This window comes from Lineus longissimus, chromosome 6, assembly GCF_910592395.1.
Source record: "Lineus longissimus chromosome 6, tnLinLong1.2, whole genome shotgun sequence".
In the NCBI taxonomy this organism is placed as follows: Eukaryota; Metazoa; Nemertea; class Pilidiophora; order Heteronemertea; family Lineidae; genus Lineus; species Lineus longissimus.
The window spans coordinates 14,901,025-14,919,773 of NC_088313.1; the positions used below are offsets into that span (position 1 = coordinate 14,901,025).

Consider the following 18,749-nt stretch of genomic DNA (forward strand, 5'->3'; position numbering starts at 1 on the left):
AATACATTACATTGTGTATTCTAAATCAATAAAAACGCGATCACATTTGGCAACTGATTGGAAAATGCATTGATGACCATATTATGGTAGGCTGTGACACTTCGTTTGATTGACAGGCCGGTAGCACCTGGTTGCAAATTCAAAGGACAGTCATTAATTACTAATCTAATAGACGTTTCGAAAATCCACAGGACTGGCTTCGTGTTTCGCTTTAGGTGATTTCGCTTTGGAATTTTGATACCTAGCACCGGGTAGGTTTTTTATAGCAGTATATGTAATTTAGTGGTAGGCTTACTTCCCTTTCATTGATGGTCGGATGCAGTACACCTGGTGGCAGCCCGGAATGCCCTCATTGATTTGATAATAGTTGTGCTGCATACACGAAGGCGGAGAATTTTTTTGTTTAGAAACCAGCTGAGGGCTCTATTGATATATCTTCGATTTAGATATTCAAATCTCGTACTGGGTGGGTTTTTCATCGGGTACAGTCATAGTGTTGGTTCGCGAGAGTGTCTTTGTCAATGCCACAATGATATATGTTACTGGTAAACATTTGATCGAACCAATCTGAAACATGGGCAAGCGGTGTAAAGGATTCTGCAGATAATATCATCCATCTGTTGTTATTATCATGAAAAAGTAGTCTTCAAAGAATCAGTGAATTAAAATAGGGCAGCAGTGCTTACTTTTCCAAATACTTCACCTCATTTTCTTTTCTTCGAATAATTCTACTCTGACGATCATAATATTGACCTGGGTGGATTCTTATGAGCATACAGACTTCTATACTTGGCGTTGGTGCTATTATCCCAGAACCAGCCAATCCAAGCTTTGAGACATCCATCAAAATACCATTCGCTGGCTGATTGCTCAGCAGAACAGTGCAGACTCTTGACCGGCTTCACTCTCGTCTCGTGACAAAGTGACGAGTCAGTGTCTGACATAAAAAATGAAAAAAATTGTTAATATTGATATACTCCATGCACCATTTCCGTGGCTCATATTGGCGACTCGCAGTTTTCCATTAACTTGATAACTTGATGGTATTTTCATCTATTAGTCAATGTTTGCTCAACAAATAATACAACCAATCTGCAACAATTCAATCCAAATAGCATATCCGGCTGGTGGTTGACTTTTTACCACCGCTGGATTGTCATCGACTCTGGTGGCCTGAGCTCACGTATTCGAGAGTATTTGCGGAACAACTGAGTAGCGTGATTTGATACCTCTATTAACCCATGGGGGATTGTTTCAGGTCAGAAGTAGTTACTCGGGCCTTAGTATTGAGATTGAGAGCATGATAACCTGCAAAATTTGTCAAAGGTGTTTTGCTGATTGCGGGCATGTCAATCCCCAGGCGTTTCCTCTCATAGTTGGTAAAAAAATGATTTGAGATTTACCCTGTTGATTTGCCTGGGATGGGGGAAGCCTATGCATATGGTGTATCTTGCATAGGCTCAGGGAGGGGACTGTGTTATCTCTATACTGTATCATTTGACTTCTTGAGGTTCAGCAATGCTTTCTTATCCTTTGGTGAGATACCGATGAAATTTTCAAAGTCGGTTAGCTACCCATGACATTCAGTATAAGTGAGTTACCCCTGACAGTAAGTTGGTGAGGTGTATATAGCTGCCGAGTTGTCAGGATGGTGGTGTGATCTGGCTAATTGCGGCAAACTGAGCTAGTTATCTGATACCTGGGCATTCGTATATCCTTTTCGCTCCATGAAGATTATTTCTTATCCATACGCTTGATACCGAGAAGTTAGGTTTTCTCGGTTATCATGGAAAGTTATCATAACTAATACTTTTTATAGTGCACAGTGTTTATGAAAAGTCATCAAGTGATTTAGGATGTTCTCGGGGTAAATACTACCTGGTCTGAAATCGTATAAATATCCGGATGTCTTCTTTGGAATCTCCTTGTTTTCCTTCAACTCTTCTCTCTTCAAACCTTCCACGCATCTTGAAAGACCAAATTACCATGTGACTAATTTCCTTAGCAGGTAGTTTGTCATTTTGGTCATTGCATTTATACAGTGATAGGGCTTTCCATCTCATCATGTTGGCTTGGAAGGAAAGGTCTTATGCAACAAAAATTAAAAGTTTTTCAGAAATCTTTTGAATAGCTAAAATAAAAAGTTGTGAAAATTTTGCACTTTGGGGTTTATCGAGAGTTGAACCCATCGTCTACTTGCCAACAGTTCTGTCCCCGGGAGACCAATTAGCTAACATCAAAAGTAGATTATTTTTGGTGATGTCTAAAAATGCTCTTGTTTGAATATGAATCCTGATTCTCCTTGTATGATAAGCCTCTAGCAAACCGCCATCACCATGCAAAATTAGAGATTGCCTCATGTGCGGAAATAGCCCACGGAAGGAGCTCTGTGTGACCTGAGCTCTAACCAGCCACAGCGGCTGATTGAAGGAAATGAGATATATCTTGTCTTATTTTAAGCTTGAGTAGCAGCAAGGATAGTAGGAAAAGTTCAAGCAATCTCTGCTGCTTCTGAAATTGGGGATGAGAGGGGAACATTTCATATCCAAAATTTCTCTTTCTCTGTGACTCCTTCAGAGTAGAAGGGGATGAAGGATGGGTACCTACAGCTATTGTGCCCCAAAAACGAGCAATTTTTGATTCCGTGACATGCAACAATTGTCACTGTGATGTCAGGGATATGAAGATTGCTCGTCTGTGGGTTGGTATAAATCACTGGGTATAAGTTCACTTTAGCTTGCGCAGTACAGTGAAACTTGCTTTCTCAACTCAGTAAAGACAGTGTAAGCAAGTTTTAGTACCATGACGATATTCAGATTTTCCGTTTCTAGCGATATCTTTATGTAAACCTCTTATTTGCCATGACGTGGTATTCTATCCTATTAAGAATATTAAATGAAACTCTTGTAATAAGCCAGTATGGTGTGCATTCTAGCCAGCTTGCCGCTGGTCCACAGGAAATTAAATCTATCCATCTGGTCATTGTCATCTGTTTGTCAATGGTCAGTAGGTTGGAAACATATTTTCAGCTCTGATTGTCAGCAGCGCCAGCCTTTTCTTCGACCTGTTGATTTTTTCTCTGCTGAAAGTCACCACACCCAACTTGTAAAGGTTTGATGGTTCAGAAAGGTGGCTTGTATTCAAGACGCTCATACACACTGCTGTGATGGAGTAAGTAATGGCCTAGCAACAAATCAAGTGGTCTATGACAAGGCCATATGTGGTATATACAGAAAGAGCAGTGATACACTCACTTAAAAATTTGACCTAGTAAAACATAGTTACATCAGCAGCAAGCCAACATCTGTTTAGCCAAGCATCATCCACATGCCTGTGACTAATGGTATCAGTCATGAACCTATAAATGGGGGGTCCAAAATGTAAGGGTATAATTTGCATCAACCGAAACAGTAATGATACATACTCCTGCATTGACCCTGCTGAGGCCCCTGACAACAACCCAACCCTGTTATAATGTGATATACACCCAAGAAATCTGATGGTCCAAAGAAACTATAGGCAATAATTGACAACATCAGAAACTGCAGTGATGCGCTTACATGAAGGGCTCATACACGCTGTGGCCCAGTAGGGACACCATGACATGCATGATGACAATACAATCTCAGTTTAGCCCAGCATCATCCAGTGCTTGCCTCAGCTAGTGATTGATTGGCCAAGAGTTCCCAGAAATAGAACCAGGAATTCCGGATAACAGTTCATTCACATGCAAAAACATCTCGGGCTTCGCCGATGTATAGAGAGTCAATACCGGCAACAGATTTGCATAGAATACATTCGTGGCTCATGCCGTTCTCTATTTGAAATAATAACTCCGCGAATATGCATGCTGTAGTTTCCAAAGGCTGCCATTTCATGAATCGTTCACATTGTGACTGGAGTTGAACCATCGTATGAACTATTATCCTTGGGTTTGTTTGGACCTTGATGCCATTTATACACCATTTCTACTGATCGCAATTGATGCGTGGAAAAATCTGATTGATTCGATTGATTTGGTCAAAGTGGATCCGGAATCCGTGTTTGGAGTGTGATTAGTTTCTGTAGTTGTTGCTGTCCATCGGTGAGTATTTCATCGGTCGTTTTATTCGGTTTCGTGCATAGGTTCCAGCGAATAATGGCATTTAGCCTACTCTTCATATCACAGCACATATACTCAACACTTCTCTCTATGTATTTATGCAGTGTTTACATGGTGACTGCTAATGTAGCTATTTATTAGCTGCTTCAGGGAGCAGGCTTGGTAGTTCAGTGCTCACTCTCTTGGCTTCATGATGAGACTAATGTGCTTTAGAATGTGCTTCTGCATTGTGCCTTGGGCTAGTCTTTTCTCCCTTTCCCAGGTTACGATCTTAATAAGAGTTTCCTCAAGTGTGAGGCCTACATGTATACACACGTGCCAGTACTCTCAGCAGCGGTGTGGCGGCTGGCCTCCCAGTCTTCGGCAATTTTTGATTCTGACTAGTTTGGGCTTTACCTAAACAGTTTTGGTCTATACCGCTAACTGTGTAAGCTGGTCTATAGGCCCAACATAGCCATCGCTAACAAGGCCTACTTTGTATCCATGTTCATGTAGATCTTGGGTTGGATTGTTCATCAAGTAATTGGCTCAGTTATCATAAATGGCTTAGTCATTCAAAGGACCACCTGTGATCTTTCATACATAAGTATTAGATCGAGGGCCTAATGGAAAGACGAGGCCTGTTTATACTGCACAAAAAGACAGTAAATGTCACAGCTTGATGTCCAGGAAAGATGTGCTGAGATGGAAAGTAGAAGGTTACCAATTCAGTGGTGACATTTGAATGACCCACATGTGAAACAGACACGAGGGTAAATAGAGTAGAAATAAGAGCACAGACTCCCAACCAACTGTTTCCTTGAGTATGAATCAAGCACCCTGGCCCAGAATTCCACAACAGGACTTTTAGAACGTTCCTCAAATAAAATTGGGTGTATTTTTGTGACTAAATTTATGAATTTGTTGGTCCAGAAAAATAGCTTGAATATCCTGAGAAAATGGTCATCATAAAATTTGAACCCATCCATACATTTATAACAGAGTCGGATGAGCGTTTCTTGACAGCTTTCCATGTCGGGGGGACATTTTCAATAAATGAAACAAGAGATTAAACGTTCTCTTTCCCATTTGCATTTCTCTTGTTCAGCCTGTTATAGCACTTTTATTCATAGCCGTGATAGCTGCAGACCAGAATGTCACCTGAAACCAGAATTAATTTGATACAGCAGACCGGTATGAATGAAATCAGGTTGTTTTCAGATTAATTTTCCCGGTCTTATTTCAGTTTCTGTCACGTTAGGATTAGGTGAATGGCTTGATTAGACTCTGGGACGCCAATGGTTCTGATGTCTGGCTTCCATTTAAAACATCCCAGGATTATGGCGAATTTTGCTTGCCCCCTCCATATGTGGGGGAGGGAAAGCCGGTGTGGTATCCTGGACCTGGCAGAGTGATTAATGTCCTTTTGATTGTCTGAAGCTAAGACAGGGACTGTCCGTTTATATGTACTAAATACGTCATTGTATTGTATTTCCCATGGATATGTGGCTGTAGATCTGTCTGAATGTCCTGCTGCAGATATCAAATTTCCATTTGGTATATCCCACCCAATTGATATCTCCCATGGATTTTCAGGTGGTCAGGTGCAATACTCAAGGACACAGAAGAATCGGCTCTCAACCCGCAGCTGGTTTCAGACAGACACCCTAACTGATTTTGCGCCACTAATCATCCCCCTGGGCATTTGGCACTAGTTCTTACTTTCCTCTCTGACACCATAATAAACCACTGGACAGAAACTTGAAACTACAAGCCAGAATTCATCCGATACCAGTATGAATGAATGAAATTGGGTTGTGATGTATATAATTTGGTCGAACACAATGAAATGTCGATATTTGACATGGAACGCATGAAGTTACGTGATAACCTGTAGTTTAAAATTAATGAATCCTATCATATTTCTCAACGGCCTTTGTCTTTGAGACAGCATGTGCAGGAGTCCTCATCAGGATATGTGATTTAAACCTCAAGTCATAGATGTAGGAAGACATCCAATACGTTATTTACAAATAAATTTGAATTGGAATGTAAGTGAGATGTCCGGTCGGATTGAATTTGATGTTGGCAAATTATCGACCTTAAAAATTGCCTCCCCCACACACACACATTCTGGTTGTGACTTTGTCCACAATAGACCAATTTGGGACAAATGGAAGTCATGATTAAACACCAAATTCTGTGCAACCCAGCAATCATGAGGATGATTTGTTATGCCTTCCTATCACAACAGTGGTCATTATTTTTTGCCCAGCTAGGCTTTAATATTTGAAATGGGGGTTGGGAGGATAAAGACCCTTTATCATTGTTCTCTTATTAGTCCATTCTTGAATTGGGGTTGCAGAGGTTAGAAAGTCAAATTGTTTCAGATTGAGGTGTGCCATGCAGAGAAATGATCTTCAGTAAAAGTTGGTGCATACTTTTCAAACTTACTTTGCCATCTCCTGAGGGCAAATTATATCTACCCCCTTAATGCTATGGGGATTTTAATCTTCTGTTTCTGTACAATGTGTAGTTCCTCTTCATTTTACATCTAATATAATAGGGAAAGAATAGCACGAATGTAGGAAGGTCTGTCGAACAACTGGCGAGTTTTGTCATGATGAGCGGGGCGGAGTAGCCGTTGTGTTGCATGAATGAGATAATGCTCCCACATGATGGACGCCTATCAATCAGAACTGGCGGATTATGATTCTTGTCTTTGTCTGGCGGACATTTTAACCCTACTGGAAGATGGTGGCATATGTTTTCCGCTAGAGCGGGCAGGTGTGTGGGCAAGTTGAACTTGAGCTTGTCCTGGGTGTTTGGATGGGTTGATGGGGCCAAATTATTTTCTGGCCGGATCATGAATCAAAATCGGATGTTAGGAGGCGCTACCTTCCCAATGGTTTGTAGTTGATCATGTTGAACTTCAGCCTGTCCATGATGTCATGTCATTTAATTCTATGCATCCACACAAAAAGAATCATAAAGTCCTACACAAAAGTGTGATCAAAGGTTTCCATCAAGAATTGACCGGCAGCCACTTCAGTATTGGTTTTGACTTCCCCAACCTCTAGCACTAAACCGTTTTGTGGAACAGTTTTACATGGCACTTTGTCAAAACTGGCATATGCCTGGAATCGATCTTTTTTGACCATCACCATTTGAAGTACATGTTTACTTCAATCGATCTTCAAATTTTTACAAAAAAATTCCGAGAACCAACATCTGGCTTGGATAAACAGAAATATTCTAAATATTGATAAGTTCAACTGGGCCAGTTGTACATGAAAAACCTTGCCTACTATGTCTCCAGAATAAAAAGGTTAAAGTCGTAAGGAAATTTGCCGCTGTGGTAAATACGGAGGATTCTTGTAATGTCGAAAAAACTGCCTCACGGTGGAACGATTTTTTTAATTTCTGCAGATGAGTGTGAAACTGTGATGTGGATGAGTGTTTGAAATAAATATTTGTTTTTATCTGAACCTACTCTGAAGCTGTTCGTGTCATTGAAGGCCTCAGCATCTTTCATGGTCGCTGATGAAGGAGACAGACCTTAAAATATCATGTTTCAATTATTCAAATTAAAACCCTTAACCTTTTCAATCCTGAACAGGTTACATCTGGGGCACAATGACATTTGAGGTCTGCAGAAATGTCAGCTCCTCAAATTTGTCAACTGAAGTGGTTTTACCATAGCCCGCAGGAGAGCTTTTCTATAAGATCATTCTCTAATGGGTTGCGGTGACCTCTGGCTGTGTGAACTTGTCCCGAAATGTTATTTCTGTTAAAAGAATGCATGTTGAAATGCACCCATTGGTTTCATTTGATGACCGAAAGTGCTTGCCTTTGTTAAACAAAAAGCATAGGGCAGACTAAGGTCATTGGGCGGCCTGTGCAAGATGACTCCTAGTTTGATCGGTGGCAACCTTGATTTTGATTTTGAAATACAAGTGTTATTTTTTTCCTTAACATCTGGATGAAATTCATCATGACACTAATTACTTTCTTATTTCTGTCAATAGGTATGTTCCAAGTTTGCAAATAGACTTGTGGGTATAAGGGTGTTTTACTGGTTAAGAAAATGAAAATTGACACTTGAACAATTTATAAAATATGGTATTGATGTGGCCTAACATGAACCAAAGTAGACCAAAAAGTCTTGTAAAAACATGGAATGTCCTGTTTGTATTAAGTAAAAATCCAATAACCAATAGAGAAATAACATGGTGTGTTTATACAAGATTTCCACCATCCACGACATATCATCTCTTTCCCTTGCAGTCAAAATTATGATATCTCGAAATTCTTCACCCGTCCAATGAAATGGATTTAGCAGGGACTTAAGATGTACATGCACTCAGGCGCACCGTAAGGTCATGTCCAATGTGACCTGGTATGTGGGCATAACAATGCCGCACTTGATTTTGGCTTCATTGCCAACTAGTCCAACTAGCCGATGGCCATCCGACAATAGCCCGAAACAATGACGTTTTAACAAAAAATAATGAATGCAAAGAAGATAGTATTTTTCTAGCCCCAGTAGGATAAAACGTGTCGAATCTTGACAGTGCTTGGGGTTGCAAACGAGGAAATATCATTTGTACAAATAGACTGCTCTTGGCCAGTGCTTTCATAATATTCAGGATAACTCGCCTCCAGTGTTGTGCTTTGTTTGGTGGTCTTTTGGTGTTTTTCCTGGCGAGTTTGTGCATTCTTTGCTTAGGTCTTGTGGAGCAGACGATGGTGGAAAACAAGTGGAATATTCTTATAGAGAAGGTAAAAAATGCTCATATTTCTGTAATGTGCGATAATATTAAGCGTTTCTCCAAACCTTTTTGGCTTTATCTCATCTGAGGGCAAAAATTGGTTGCATTGGTTATAATCATCAACATTTCAATAGTCAACCTAAACAGTGATGATGCATTGGAAGATTTATTGCTAACCTCAGATTGACACCAAGAAAGTGATGGAGAAATTTTGAAGAAAGCGTACTGATTTATAAACCCTACAGGATGCCAAAATTTCATATTCTTTATGGGAAATAATATTTTGTGAGAAGAGAACACTTTGTCCGATTTGTGCAGACTTTTTGCCTTGTCAAGAACAGTAAGGCTTTGGTTATTCAGGGAGGTGGTTCTTCTTCTGCAGTTTCTAGCACAGTGTCAGTGAAATGGCTTCTTCCAGTTAAAAAGGGTAGTCTACTTCAGTTGAGTGGAATGTTTATATCACCTTGAATTATTCATGTTCGACATGTTGTTTGTAAAGTTAATTAAGACACTTCCTGTGAATAAAATCTTTGTGACGTAGATTTTTGAGTGGTGAGGATGTTGCAATTGGTAAGCAACTTCAGTCTCTAATAGGGCTGCATGTCTTCTGATGATAGTTTCAAGTGTGTTTGGGAGCCATGAATTCCATTTCAACGCAATCCACTCACACACTTCAACGATCCAGGCCTGGCTTTGCCAGTATTCACTCAAATAGTACATGAAACCTTATCGACCTTAATGAAACATGGTTTCCTGCCAAGTTTAATATATTCGTAGATATTAAATTGGTTTTGTTATCATAATCTTTTCATATAATATACTGTTGCACATCTGAAGAAGAAATTTTGGCTGCTAGCTTTCGTAGAGCTGATATTCTTGTCCGCAAGTACCAGTCTGTGAATGCCAAGTAATATTTCCCAGCAGTATCCCTGATGATAAGAGCTGTTAGTATTACCTCTGTCCCATTTTCTTTTTGTGACCAGGAACAGAAACATGCAGTGTCTCTGATTGTGAAATTTGAAGGAATGGGGCTGAGCACTTTTGTCTTTATGGTGATAGTTGTGTGTGACAAAGCACATTTCTCTAACTGCCGGAACTCCATTTATTGCGGGCGGCAATGATAAGCACCAATTAAAACCAGCAGCAGTACACCTCAGACATATGCTGCAATTACAGCAGATTGACTGATTGAAATCTACATGAAACTCGCCTGTGCTTTTCTCACCAATCGATATAATATGTTTATATGATACACGCATACAATGCTGAAGACAGCTGCAAGTGTTGGGTGTTACAAAGAAGTAGACCGCTTGACAATTTAGGAAACAACTCGAGGATTTCAAGTAGTTTCCCAGAAGCACTGTGTAATTTCAACCCAGCAGTTGGAGTATAATTCAGAACTGTAAATTTCGCTCTTCTCTCCTGCGGTCTGTAGGGTTCCGGGAGAGTTCTTAAACACTGGTGAGACCCTCCTTGACGGAACATCCTTCTTAAAAGTTTATCAAATGAGCAATTGCTGTGGCTGATTTTGAGTGACACTTCTCAAGTGTATTTTATTGGCCTATGCTGCGGGACTAATTCATAACTAAGAGTTTTTCAAAGCTTGTCTTATCTGGAGAAGGACTATGCTATCCAGGCAACAGATTATAAAGGGTAGGTCATCTAGCATGTTGTTTATTCGAGTCATAATTTCTGTATCCAAGGTGTCTTTCCAGCTGACCAATGCCATGCAGCAGCATGAGATATTTTTTCTGGTTCCTTTTAACTTATAGGTAAGATTATCCTCAAGGGACATACCTTGGATAATGGCCCTTAATCTTTCCCAGAGTCATGCTATTTTGGTGTGTTTCTGCATTTTCCAGTTCCCATTGTTCACATTTGCCGGAATATATTCTACAGTGAAAGTCGAAATTGACGGTTAGTACTTTACAATTTTTTTTAATGATGCTAGAGACGCAAAAAGTTTCAAAGGGGTTGGAAAGGTTGCAGAGTCAGTTTCTGGAGAACATCTTTATTTTTTAGTTTCGGAAACTTTAAAAGGATGCGTTTGTATATCTTGTGTTGACGGTGAACTATCTTTGCATCCTCTCAATTAGGTCACTTTGAGTCATTTCATCGGGTGTAGGGGATATCAATTTGCCTTTTAACTGACATGACTGGCACATTTTTTTCTCAAGTTGAGTAAAAAATATTCATAAGTTTCTTAGAACTTAAGTACCATGCTGTTCAGCAAGCTAATTGTTTTGCTGGTTGTGTGGAACTACTTACAATTTGTGCCTCAGATACAATCTCGCAACAGTATAAATTTTCGCCTCTTAAAATTGTGCACTTTTTCCACTTCGCTAGAAGTGAGGACTCCAACTGGTAAAGCAGCGTGTGATTCCGAGCGAAGTCGCAACCCGGTGAGCAGCGCTGACAGTACTGCTGTTCCTCCATGTTATCCCGGCCTGTTCCCCCCAGGACGTTTATTGGCTTGCCGCTCTCATAATTGTACTTTCTACATTCCTGGCTGCAAAGTCAACGCAGCGGGCTGTCTGTTCCCTGGCTTTTTTGATGAGTCTGACAGTTATTTTTAGACATTTTGAAAAATAATGAATTGTTCTTTCCCCACTCACCTGGTTGAGCTTAGGTCATCACATTTTGTCCCACGGCAGATTTGCACTTCAGAAATTGTGGCACGTTTCAACCTTGTACCTGCAACTGCTTGGAGCATCCCACCTCGAATGAGTCCCATTTTTATGCAGTATCCCATGAAGATACACTTGTCATGAGGAAAGAAAGGCAACACAGGGGTGACATTTATAAAATGTTGCTGGCTAAACCATGCAAACTCGGGAAACCGTTCTACCAATGGTCGAATTCGGTCATAATGAACGAAGGCTTCAGCAAAATTTGTTTCAGTGCATTTTGCATATATATGGTAATTGTTTTACCAATTAATCATGTCTGATATAATTTCTTGAAATGCACAGTCGATGATTTTGAGTAAAATCAGTTGTCTACAAATGATTAAAAAATTGCTTGGTAAAATTCATCACAAAGTTTGCGATCTCTCTTTGTCTATCCTCTTTACGTCGATGATGTACAAAATATGTCATGCAGTAATAAGTTTTGAAATTAGAGGCTTTCAATACAAGTCCAGCCATGTACCTTGCAAAAAAGCCGTGTTTGATGGTCTTTAAGTTTGTTTGATGTCTCAACAGATGTAAAAAAATTGCCACCTTGAGTTAGACAAAATCACCCATACATCAATTTACAGAACCCTGTGTTATTCTTACAGCTTATTGCATCCAAAATGGGTGAAGTGAAATTGAGTTTTGATGGTGGATGAGGTCTCATATTTCAATTTCTTGACTTCGGCAAATACATCCTTTGCTCATGATGCCTGAAGTTCAATTTTTCTTTGTCGGGATTTTCTAAACATTGTTTGTTGGACTTTGAAGTTGAACATTTCTTTAGCTTAACTTCCGTTTGACAAATATTTAATGGGAATTCATGCTACTGTTTGGGTGTGCGTTTTTTGGTGGGAGGCTCTTCAGTATTTGATGTCATCGGCTGGTTTTGAAAGACTTTAAAAAATTGTATTTACCCTTTTACGTCAATGATCCATTTTAAAAATAAATATTTGAGTTCGTGTGCTCTGTCGTATATATTTCTAAAAGAGGCCAAAACTTTTTGCACAAATGGTGCGATTTGACATTGGTGTTATATCCTTGAGATTTTTGTGATGAAGATAAGTTGCTTATGTCCGGTGATATGAACTACCCAGTTAGCTCCATGGTCTTTTGATTTGCCAAATTTCCACATCTCCTAGGAGGGCCAGAGAGGTATCAGCTGAGCAGCTAAATCAAGATTGGCCCCATAAGGTGATATTTCATCCTAAATGTATGTGTATAGGTTGTAGCCGATTCAGGAAAAAGTTCGGGCAAGTCTGCAGCAAATGTTGTTGGCTATGAAAATGTCTTTCTTACTGGTTTATACTCAGTGAGTTTCAGTCTTTAAAAAAGGTTTGCTAATGATAAGAAGTTCACACGTTCGATCAGTTTCAACTATGGTAAATGATCCTTTTCCATCCTAATATCTATTTATCGAATTGGGCCTACAAATTAGACGGATTCTTACCAGAAATCATCATTCCAGCAGCTTGATGTGCCTAAGGCATTGTAGAATGGGTAAGCGGTTCCAGTCTGTGATGAATACCATTACCCCCTGGCTGCTTGCAGTTGTAGGTGAAGCTTCAGGAAGGCTAATTACCCATACCTGCTAGCTCTCTAGCCATCCGCTAAGAAATGAAGCTGGAAGATTTGGTATAGGCCAGGTGGGCCGTGAGAGGAATACTCTGTTGGAGACGATATATTGTTCTTCGAAGCTGTGAAGCTGTATATGTGATTCAAACTTTCCTTGTGCTTTCTCGCCTTTGGGTGATATTTTCTGAGGATTCTGGTGCTTGCTCCCCAAGAGAGACTGGAAAGACAGCAGAAGGAATACCCTACAGGAGACAGGATATTGTTCTTCAAAGCCAAGAGCTGTATATTTGAAGTGAGTGATTTGAACTTTCCTTATGCTATTTGAGTGATATTTTTGGAGGATTCAAGTGCTGCTTGGCCCCAAAAGAGCATAAAAAGTCATCTGAAGGGATACACTGGATTCAGTTTAAGGGCATGTGCAGATTCATGCAGCATCCTACAAAAATTGGTGGTCACGAAATGAACAAGGCTTTGTACGGTTGGTATTCTAGCAGGTGCTAGCTGTATGTTTGCGACCGCGGAGCTGATTTTCAGGCCCTGAGCTTGATGGTAAACAGCTAACTATTAGCATTGGTGTACTACTATTAAACATCACTGTAGTTTTAAGTCGATCATTTGGAAACCTTGCGGATATGTACATCCTACAGGTAAGCGCATCTTTGCGATTTCAATTATCACTTCAGCAAGCATCACTGGCATTCCGGGTGAAGATATCTGCCGATTCTTCTCTCAAGCTCTTGCTGGGTCCACACAAGACTGTTCCAACGCTGACAGGTGTGTGGCCGTTGGATGTGTATACTTGTGTACAATTGGCCGCCAAGTTGTTAGAACCCTAATTAGTTAAACTCGCAGTGATAGGTCGATTAGGGAGCATGTTTTGGCAATGATACAGCGAGTTGAGCCAAAAATGAAGGCCATACGGTGCAAACATCTGAGTTCACAGCACCCTGACGGTGATCTTGCTATCCTCGATATTCGGCTCGTCAATTTACAGACACGATCAGCCTGCTGATGAGCTACTGTAACTTTCACAGACTGCAGGGAAGCATAACCCTTTCTCCATCAAATTCTTTAACCTAGAACTTATCTTTTTTCAATCTTGTCCGTTCCCAACTTCTGACACACAGTCAGAAAGAACCATTTGGGTATTCATTCACTGATTCAGTGGTCACGAACACCAGTAAATACCTTTTTTAATAGTAGGGTGCTGCCAACATCCATCAGAAGGGCTCATGCACGCAGGATATATGATAAATGCAATTGAGTTCTGATGTAGCTAAAAACGTCTGTTCATCCCTGGTAACCTTGGTATATTTCTGAAGACATTTTCAATCCAAACCTTTCAGGTTGATAGCAGCAGTTTATTCATCTCTCTTTACATTCGCACATCAGTGTATTGGCTTAGAGTCTAGCTGTCTTCCAGTCCTGATCTGACATTCTGTCAAAAAAACTCCCCATTTTTATAAGCGTTTCTCAATCTTAAGGATGTTTGGGATAAAGGCAAGTTAAATATGCCTTTTATAAACTGCTGTAGATATATGTATTAAGGAGAAAAATTAAGCCAATTTTATGGAACACCCAGTAGAAGTGGAAGTTATTTCGTTCCGTGACAGCATTTAGAACCTTGTCCCAAAGTGACTGAGCGTTGGAAGTTACTGTAGGAATGAAAAGATTGTCACGACTGCTCAGAAAGGGCATTAATGAAGTATCTGATTTCAATGGTTTTTCGAATTAATTTATACGGCTTGTTTAAGTGACGGAAGTTTCCCAACCGTCATTTCTGATTTTTAATATTCACCTGAAGCCTGCCATTGTTTGTTGCCTGTTATTCGGCGGTGATTGACATTGCTGTCCGTGATGTGTGGTAGGATATTCCACACCACTGCTCAGGTCGTTGCTCTTATTAGACTAAGTAAGTCATGATGAGGGCTCTATGGCAACAAGAATGGTGTTAGTGAAGTCAGAATAAAGTCGGCAGGACTGCAGACTGAAGTATTTGTGGATGGCGTGACTCAAATGTATGAAGTTCTTTATCCACTTTAGCATGAAATTTCTGGAAGTCGTCACTGATGTAGATAGAAACTTGTGTCGATTTTGCAAATGAAATGTACAGTGTTCTTGGTCCTCTTTAACTTTAAGCGTGAAAAGTATTAAATTCATTGGTAATGTATGTTGATGTTCATGTAAGCTTACATGTCAAATCGGATTATTTGACAGAAAAATATGTGTTTGTAAGTCATCTTTGTATGTATTATGATACACCCTGTAGAGGTAATGAAAAATATTCATAAAAAGGCCAACATTATGTGATTTACTTTGTTGCTGAAGGTTATGCGTGGGGGTGCTTTTCTTTGAAGCGTAGCTTCCATAATTATGTTCCCTTTCCAACCTCGTTCTTGTTTCTGCTTTCTTTGTATCGAGATGTCATCTATGTAAACAACTTCAGTGGATGTGAATTGGGATTAGTGTAGTATGTTCTTCTTATCTTGTATTCTTTTGACCTTGGCCTTCAACTAAATGTTGTTGATGATTGAAAGTCAATGTCATCTGCAAGGTTTCTGCCAGGATCCGTTTTGAGGGGGGAGGAATGGCAAACAAATTATTCTTTGTTTTCAGTTTAGGCGGATGCATTTTCCAGCTGGTTTTTATCGCAAATGTCACAAGAATTCAAATTTCTCGATACACAAATATGCAAATAACATCTGGTTAACACAGGAAGGTAACTTTGACCTGAAAACTAGTGCAGGCACTTAAAGTTGCGATTCTAAATCATTTTTATAGAATATGGAAATAAAATCCAGAATAAGTTCAGAAGTTTTGTTCATTGTGTTTTATGAAACTTTGTGGTGGGTTGTATAATGCTGGCAACCAGAGCAGGTCACTTTGAAAGCCGTGAACAAATCTGCTGATTTATAACCGGATCTGCTTTATTTATGATATTGGTTGGTGGCTTGATGGGTCTTCCTGGTCATAATGATCGTGGTCTGTATTTGGAGTCGAAGGCAACTGACCACGTAATTTAGCCTTATTGGATTTCATGAGGACATTTTCTGTGGCAAGTCTTGTCAAAATATTGTGGTATTTTCTGTTTTGGTGCTTATACCCTCAACTTTTATGGGAAAACAGGAAGGATTGATTTGAAAACCCCCTATATTCAGAAATTGGAACTAGGCTCATCCTCTTTTGACCATGCATTTCCACATCCTTTTCTCACCAATTCTTGATAACTCCACAGGACCATACACATTTCTGAATCAGAACAGAGGACTTTTAAAATTTAACATATCATCATCGACTTGATATCTGCTTAACAATTGGTGAAGGGTCAAAAAGGGTGTGAAATCAAATACATCTCCTAAAAATGATTGCAGCAAACATCATGGTGACTGCAGTTCCACTGGCATATTTTCTTAGTAGGTCGGACAAGGGTTCTCGTGTCGCTGATGTAGTACCCTACTCCTGGATTCACTTTCCCAGGAAACTAAGTCAATGCCACTCAATGTCGGCATGGTGGCTCGAAGCATTAACGATCGGGAAACGGGATAGTGGCTGTAATGGAAAGTGCAGATAGGAAATGTGTTTCATTTTCACTGTCTAGTCAAGCTTGCCAACATGATATACGTCGAGAACTGATGGTATTGTTGTTTAAGTAGTTTGCTAAACACTGTTGATTGCACTTTTAAAATTACGGTATAAAGCTAGTTGATTTGGTTTGGAGTTGGTCTGAGGGGCCTGTTATACAAGTTTAAGAAAGTACAGTATCATTATTAGAATATGCGCATGTTGCAGGTACGATGGATGAAGCCATCAGGCCTTTCAATTACATGCACACCTTGAAACATTTTTGCCTATTTTGGGGACATTTTTCTATTCTAATATATCTCCACCAGAAAATGATATAGTTTGGGGTTCCGCCATCAATTAATGTGAGCAAGGAGCATTTTGAGGTGCAGAAAATGCTTCGAGGGGATAAATTGTCCCAGTAAACTCCTTTTTTTGCTAATTTGTTTCCATCACTTGTTATAAACATTGCCCAGAAGTCACTTTCAGATCAAAAGGGGGTTAATTGCAGATGGTCTGTAATTCATATACCACACACTTCTCTAATTGTCCAATCTGTTGCCTTGGAGTTGCCTCCATTATCGTTTCCATGGCGACAAGACATGCCTTATTTGGCAAATTTCTCCTCAAATCTCCATCTACTGTCATCAAGGTGATGACTTGTCTCATTCCTTGTCTGCCTGGTAATCACAGTGAGAGACATAAACACGTCTTATGTCCCACTCCCGCTGTAAGATGCTATATATTCAGTGGCCACATCAATATTTGGTGAGTAATCACGAAAAATGGTTTGGGGTAAGGAGTAAGCGGTTGATTGATGTTATGGTTTGTGTGAATTTGTCAAATAAAAGATATTTTTGCAAGTTTCATTTTTAGCAAGTCAATATTATTCACATAGTGTGTGAAAATGAAACACTCTCGAAAGTTGGCCATTTACAATACCATAAGGTTTTGCTTCTGGATAAGTCTATATTCACAATGGAGCTTTATTTCATGTGTACTATGCATTTCAACTATCTTCTTTTTCAAGTAGATGAATTATTTCATTGCTAAGGCTAAGCTGCTTGTTACTGGGACTGACTTGAAATTTCAATCATTTTGATAGAATGTTGACCATGGTATCACCTTGTTCATTTCAGGTTGTCCAGCTGCTGGATTGGATGTAGACCAAACTAGGTCTGCACATTAAGGTACGCACCAACATATAGTCAGGTTTGATGAAAATCGACAAGTTATATGACGTAAAGGACCAGCCAACCCTGCCTTGTTTGGTGGCTTCAAATAATCTCTGCATGGCCCCCCTTGGATCTGGCTTAGGAAATTGATACCGAACTGAAGATATTGGTTGTCTCACCACACACCACAAGAGTCGAGTTAGCAAGCAAGACAAAGCCTAATAATGCATCAGTTCTATTCTACACCCATCAAAGTTGTTGTATTATGGGCATAATTCGCAGAGAATCTGCTTTTGTCAAATTTTATGCCAACCCAAGAGGTTATGTTTTTTTCTCCAAAAGTTCTGTTGTCATTGTCAAAAAGGGCCTTTACACTATCCAACAAAAAAGAATGAAACATTGTAAACAAGGTGAGCTCCTGAGCACCTTGGCTAGCAAATGAGTCAAATTGGGAAGACGTTGACTCATTTCTGCACTATCTTGGTCATCCTTTGCTTCAGGGCCTTTCACGTGGCCCCCTATCAATCTTATTTAAGGATAGTGATGTGTTCGAGGGGTCGAGCATACAACCGTCCCTGGTATTTGAGGATGACCTTGGCATTGTGTTTGAATGTGAGAAAACATTCCAGAGTACCTTTGCTGCCACCTAGGAGTCGACTGTTAAACCAGTTAATCTGCCTTGAAATTTGCTGGTTTATTAAAAAATTGTGACAAAGTCATTCACTTGAAGTTTTGGTATAATTATTAGAGAAAAAAGGATTGGTTTATTATGACAAGAAAAATATTATTGTCACCGAGCAATAACGCCAACAGATTATGCTTCCTATAGTTACAGCATAACAAATGATAAAGTGTGAGCACTACACATTATGGAAAAAATCTGTGGCTGTTTTTTTTTATTGGCAATTGTTCT

The 18,749-nt window shown here is 39.8% G+C and overlaps 1 protein-coding gene across 10 annotated transcripts in view; it reads left to right on the forward strand.

Moving 5' to 3' along the window:
* LOC135489775 (nuclear hormone receptor HR96-like) overlaps nucleotides 1–18,749 on the forward strand; it is a 104,406-nt gene that overhangs the window by 35,947 nt on the left and 49,710 nt on the right. For 7 of the 10 annotated variants that reach the window (XM_064775293.1, XM_064775303.1, XM_064775302.1 and 4 more), the window contains one exon: nucleotides 17,801–17,851. The gene's annotated coding sequence lies outside the window, so the exon portion shown is untranslated. Of the gene's footprint in view, nucleotides 1–219; nucleotides 252–3,950; nucleotides 4,085–13,369; nucleotides 13,393–17,800; nucleotides 17,852–18,749 lie in introns of those variants that run through there. The other 3 variants (XM_064775298.1, XM_064775297.1, XM_064775300.1) reach the window with 3 other exon arrangements.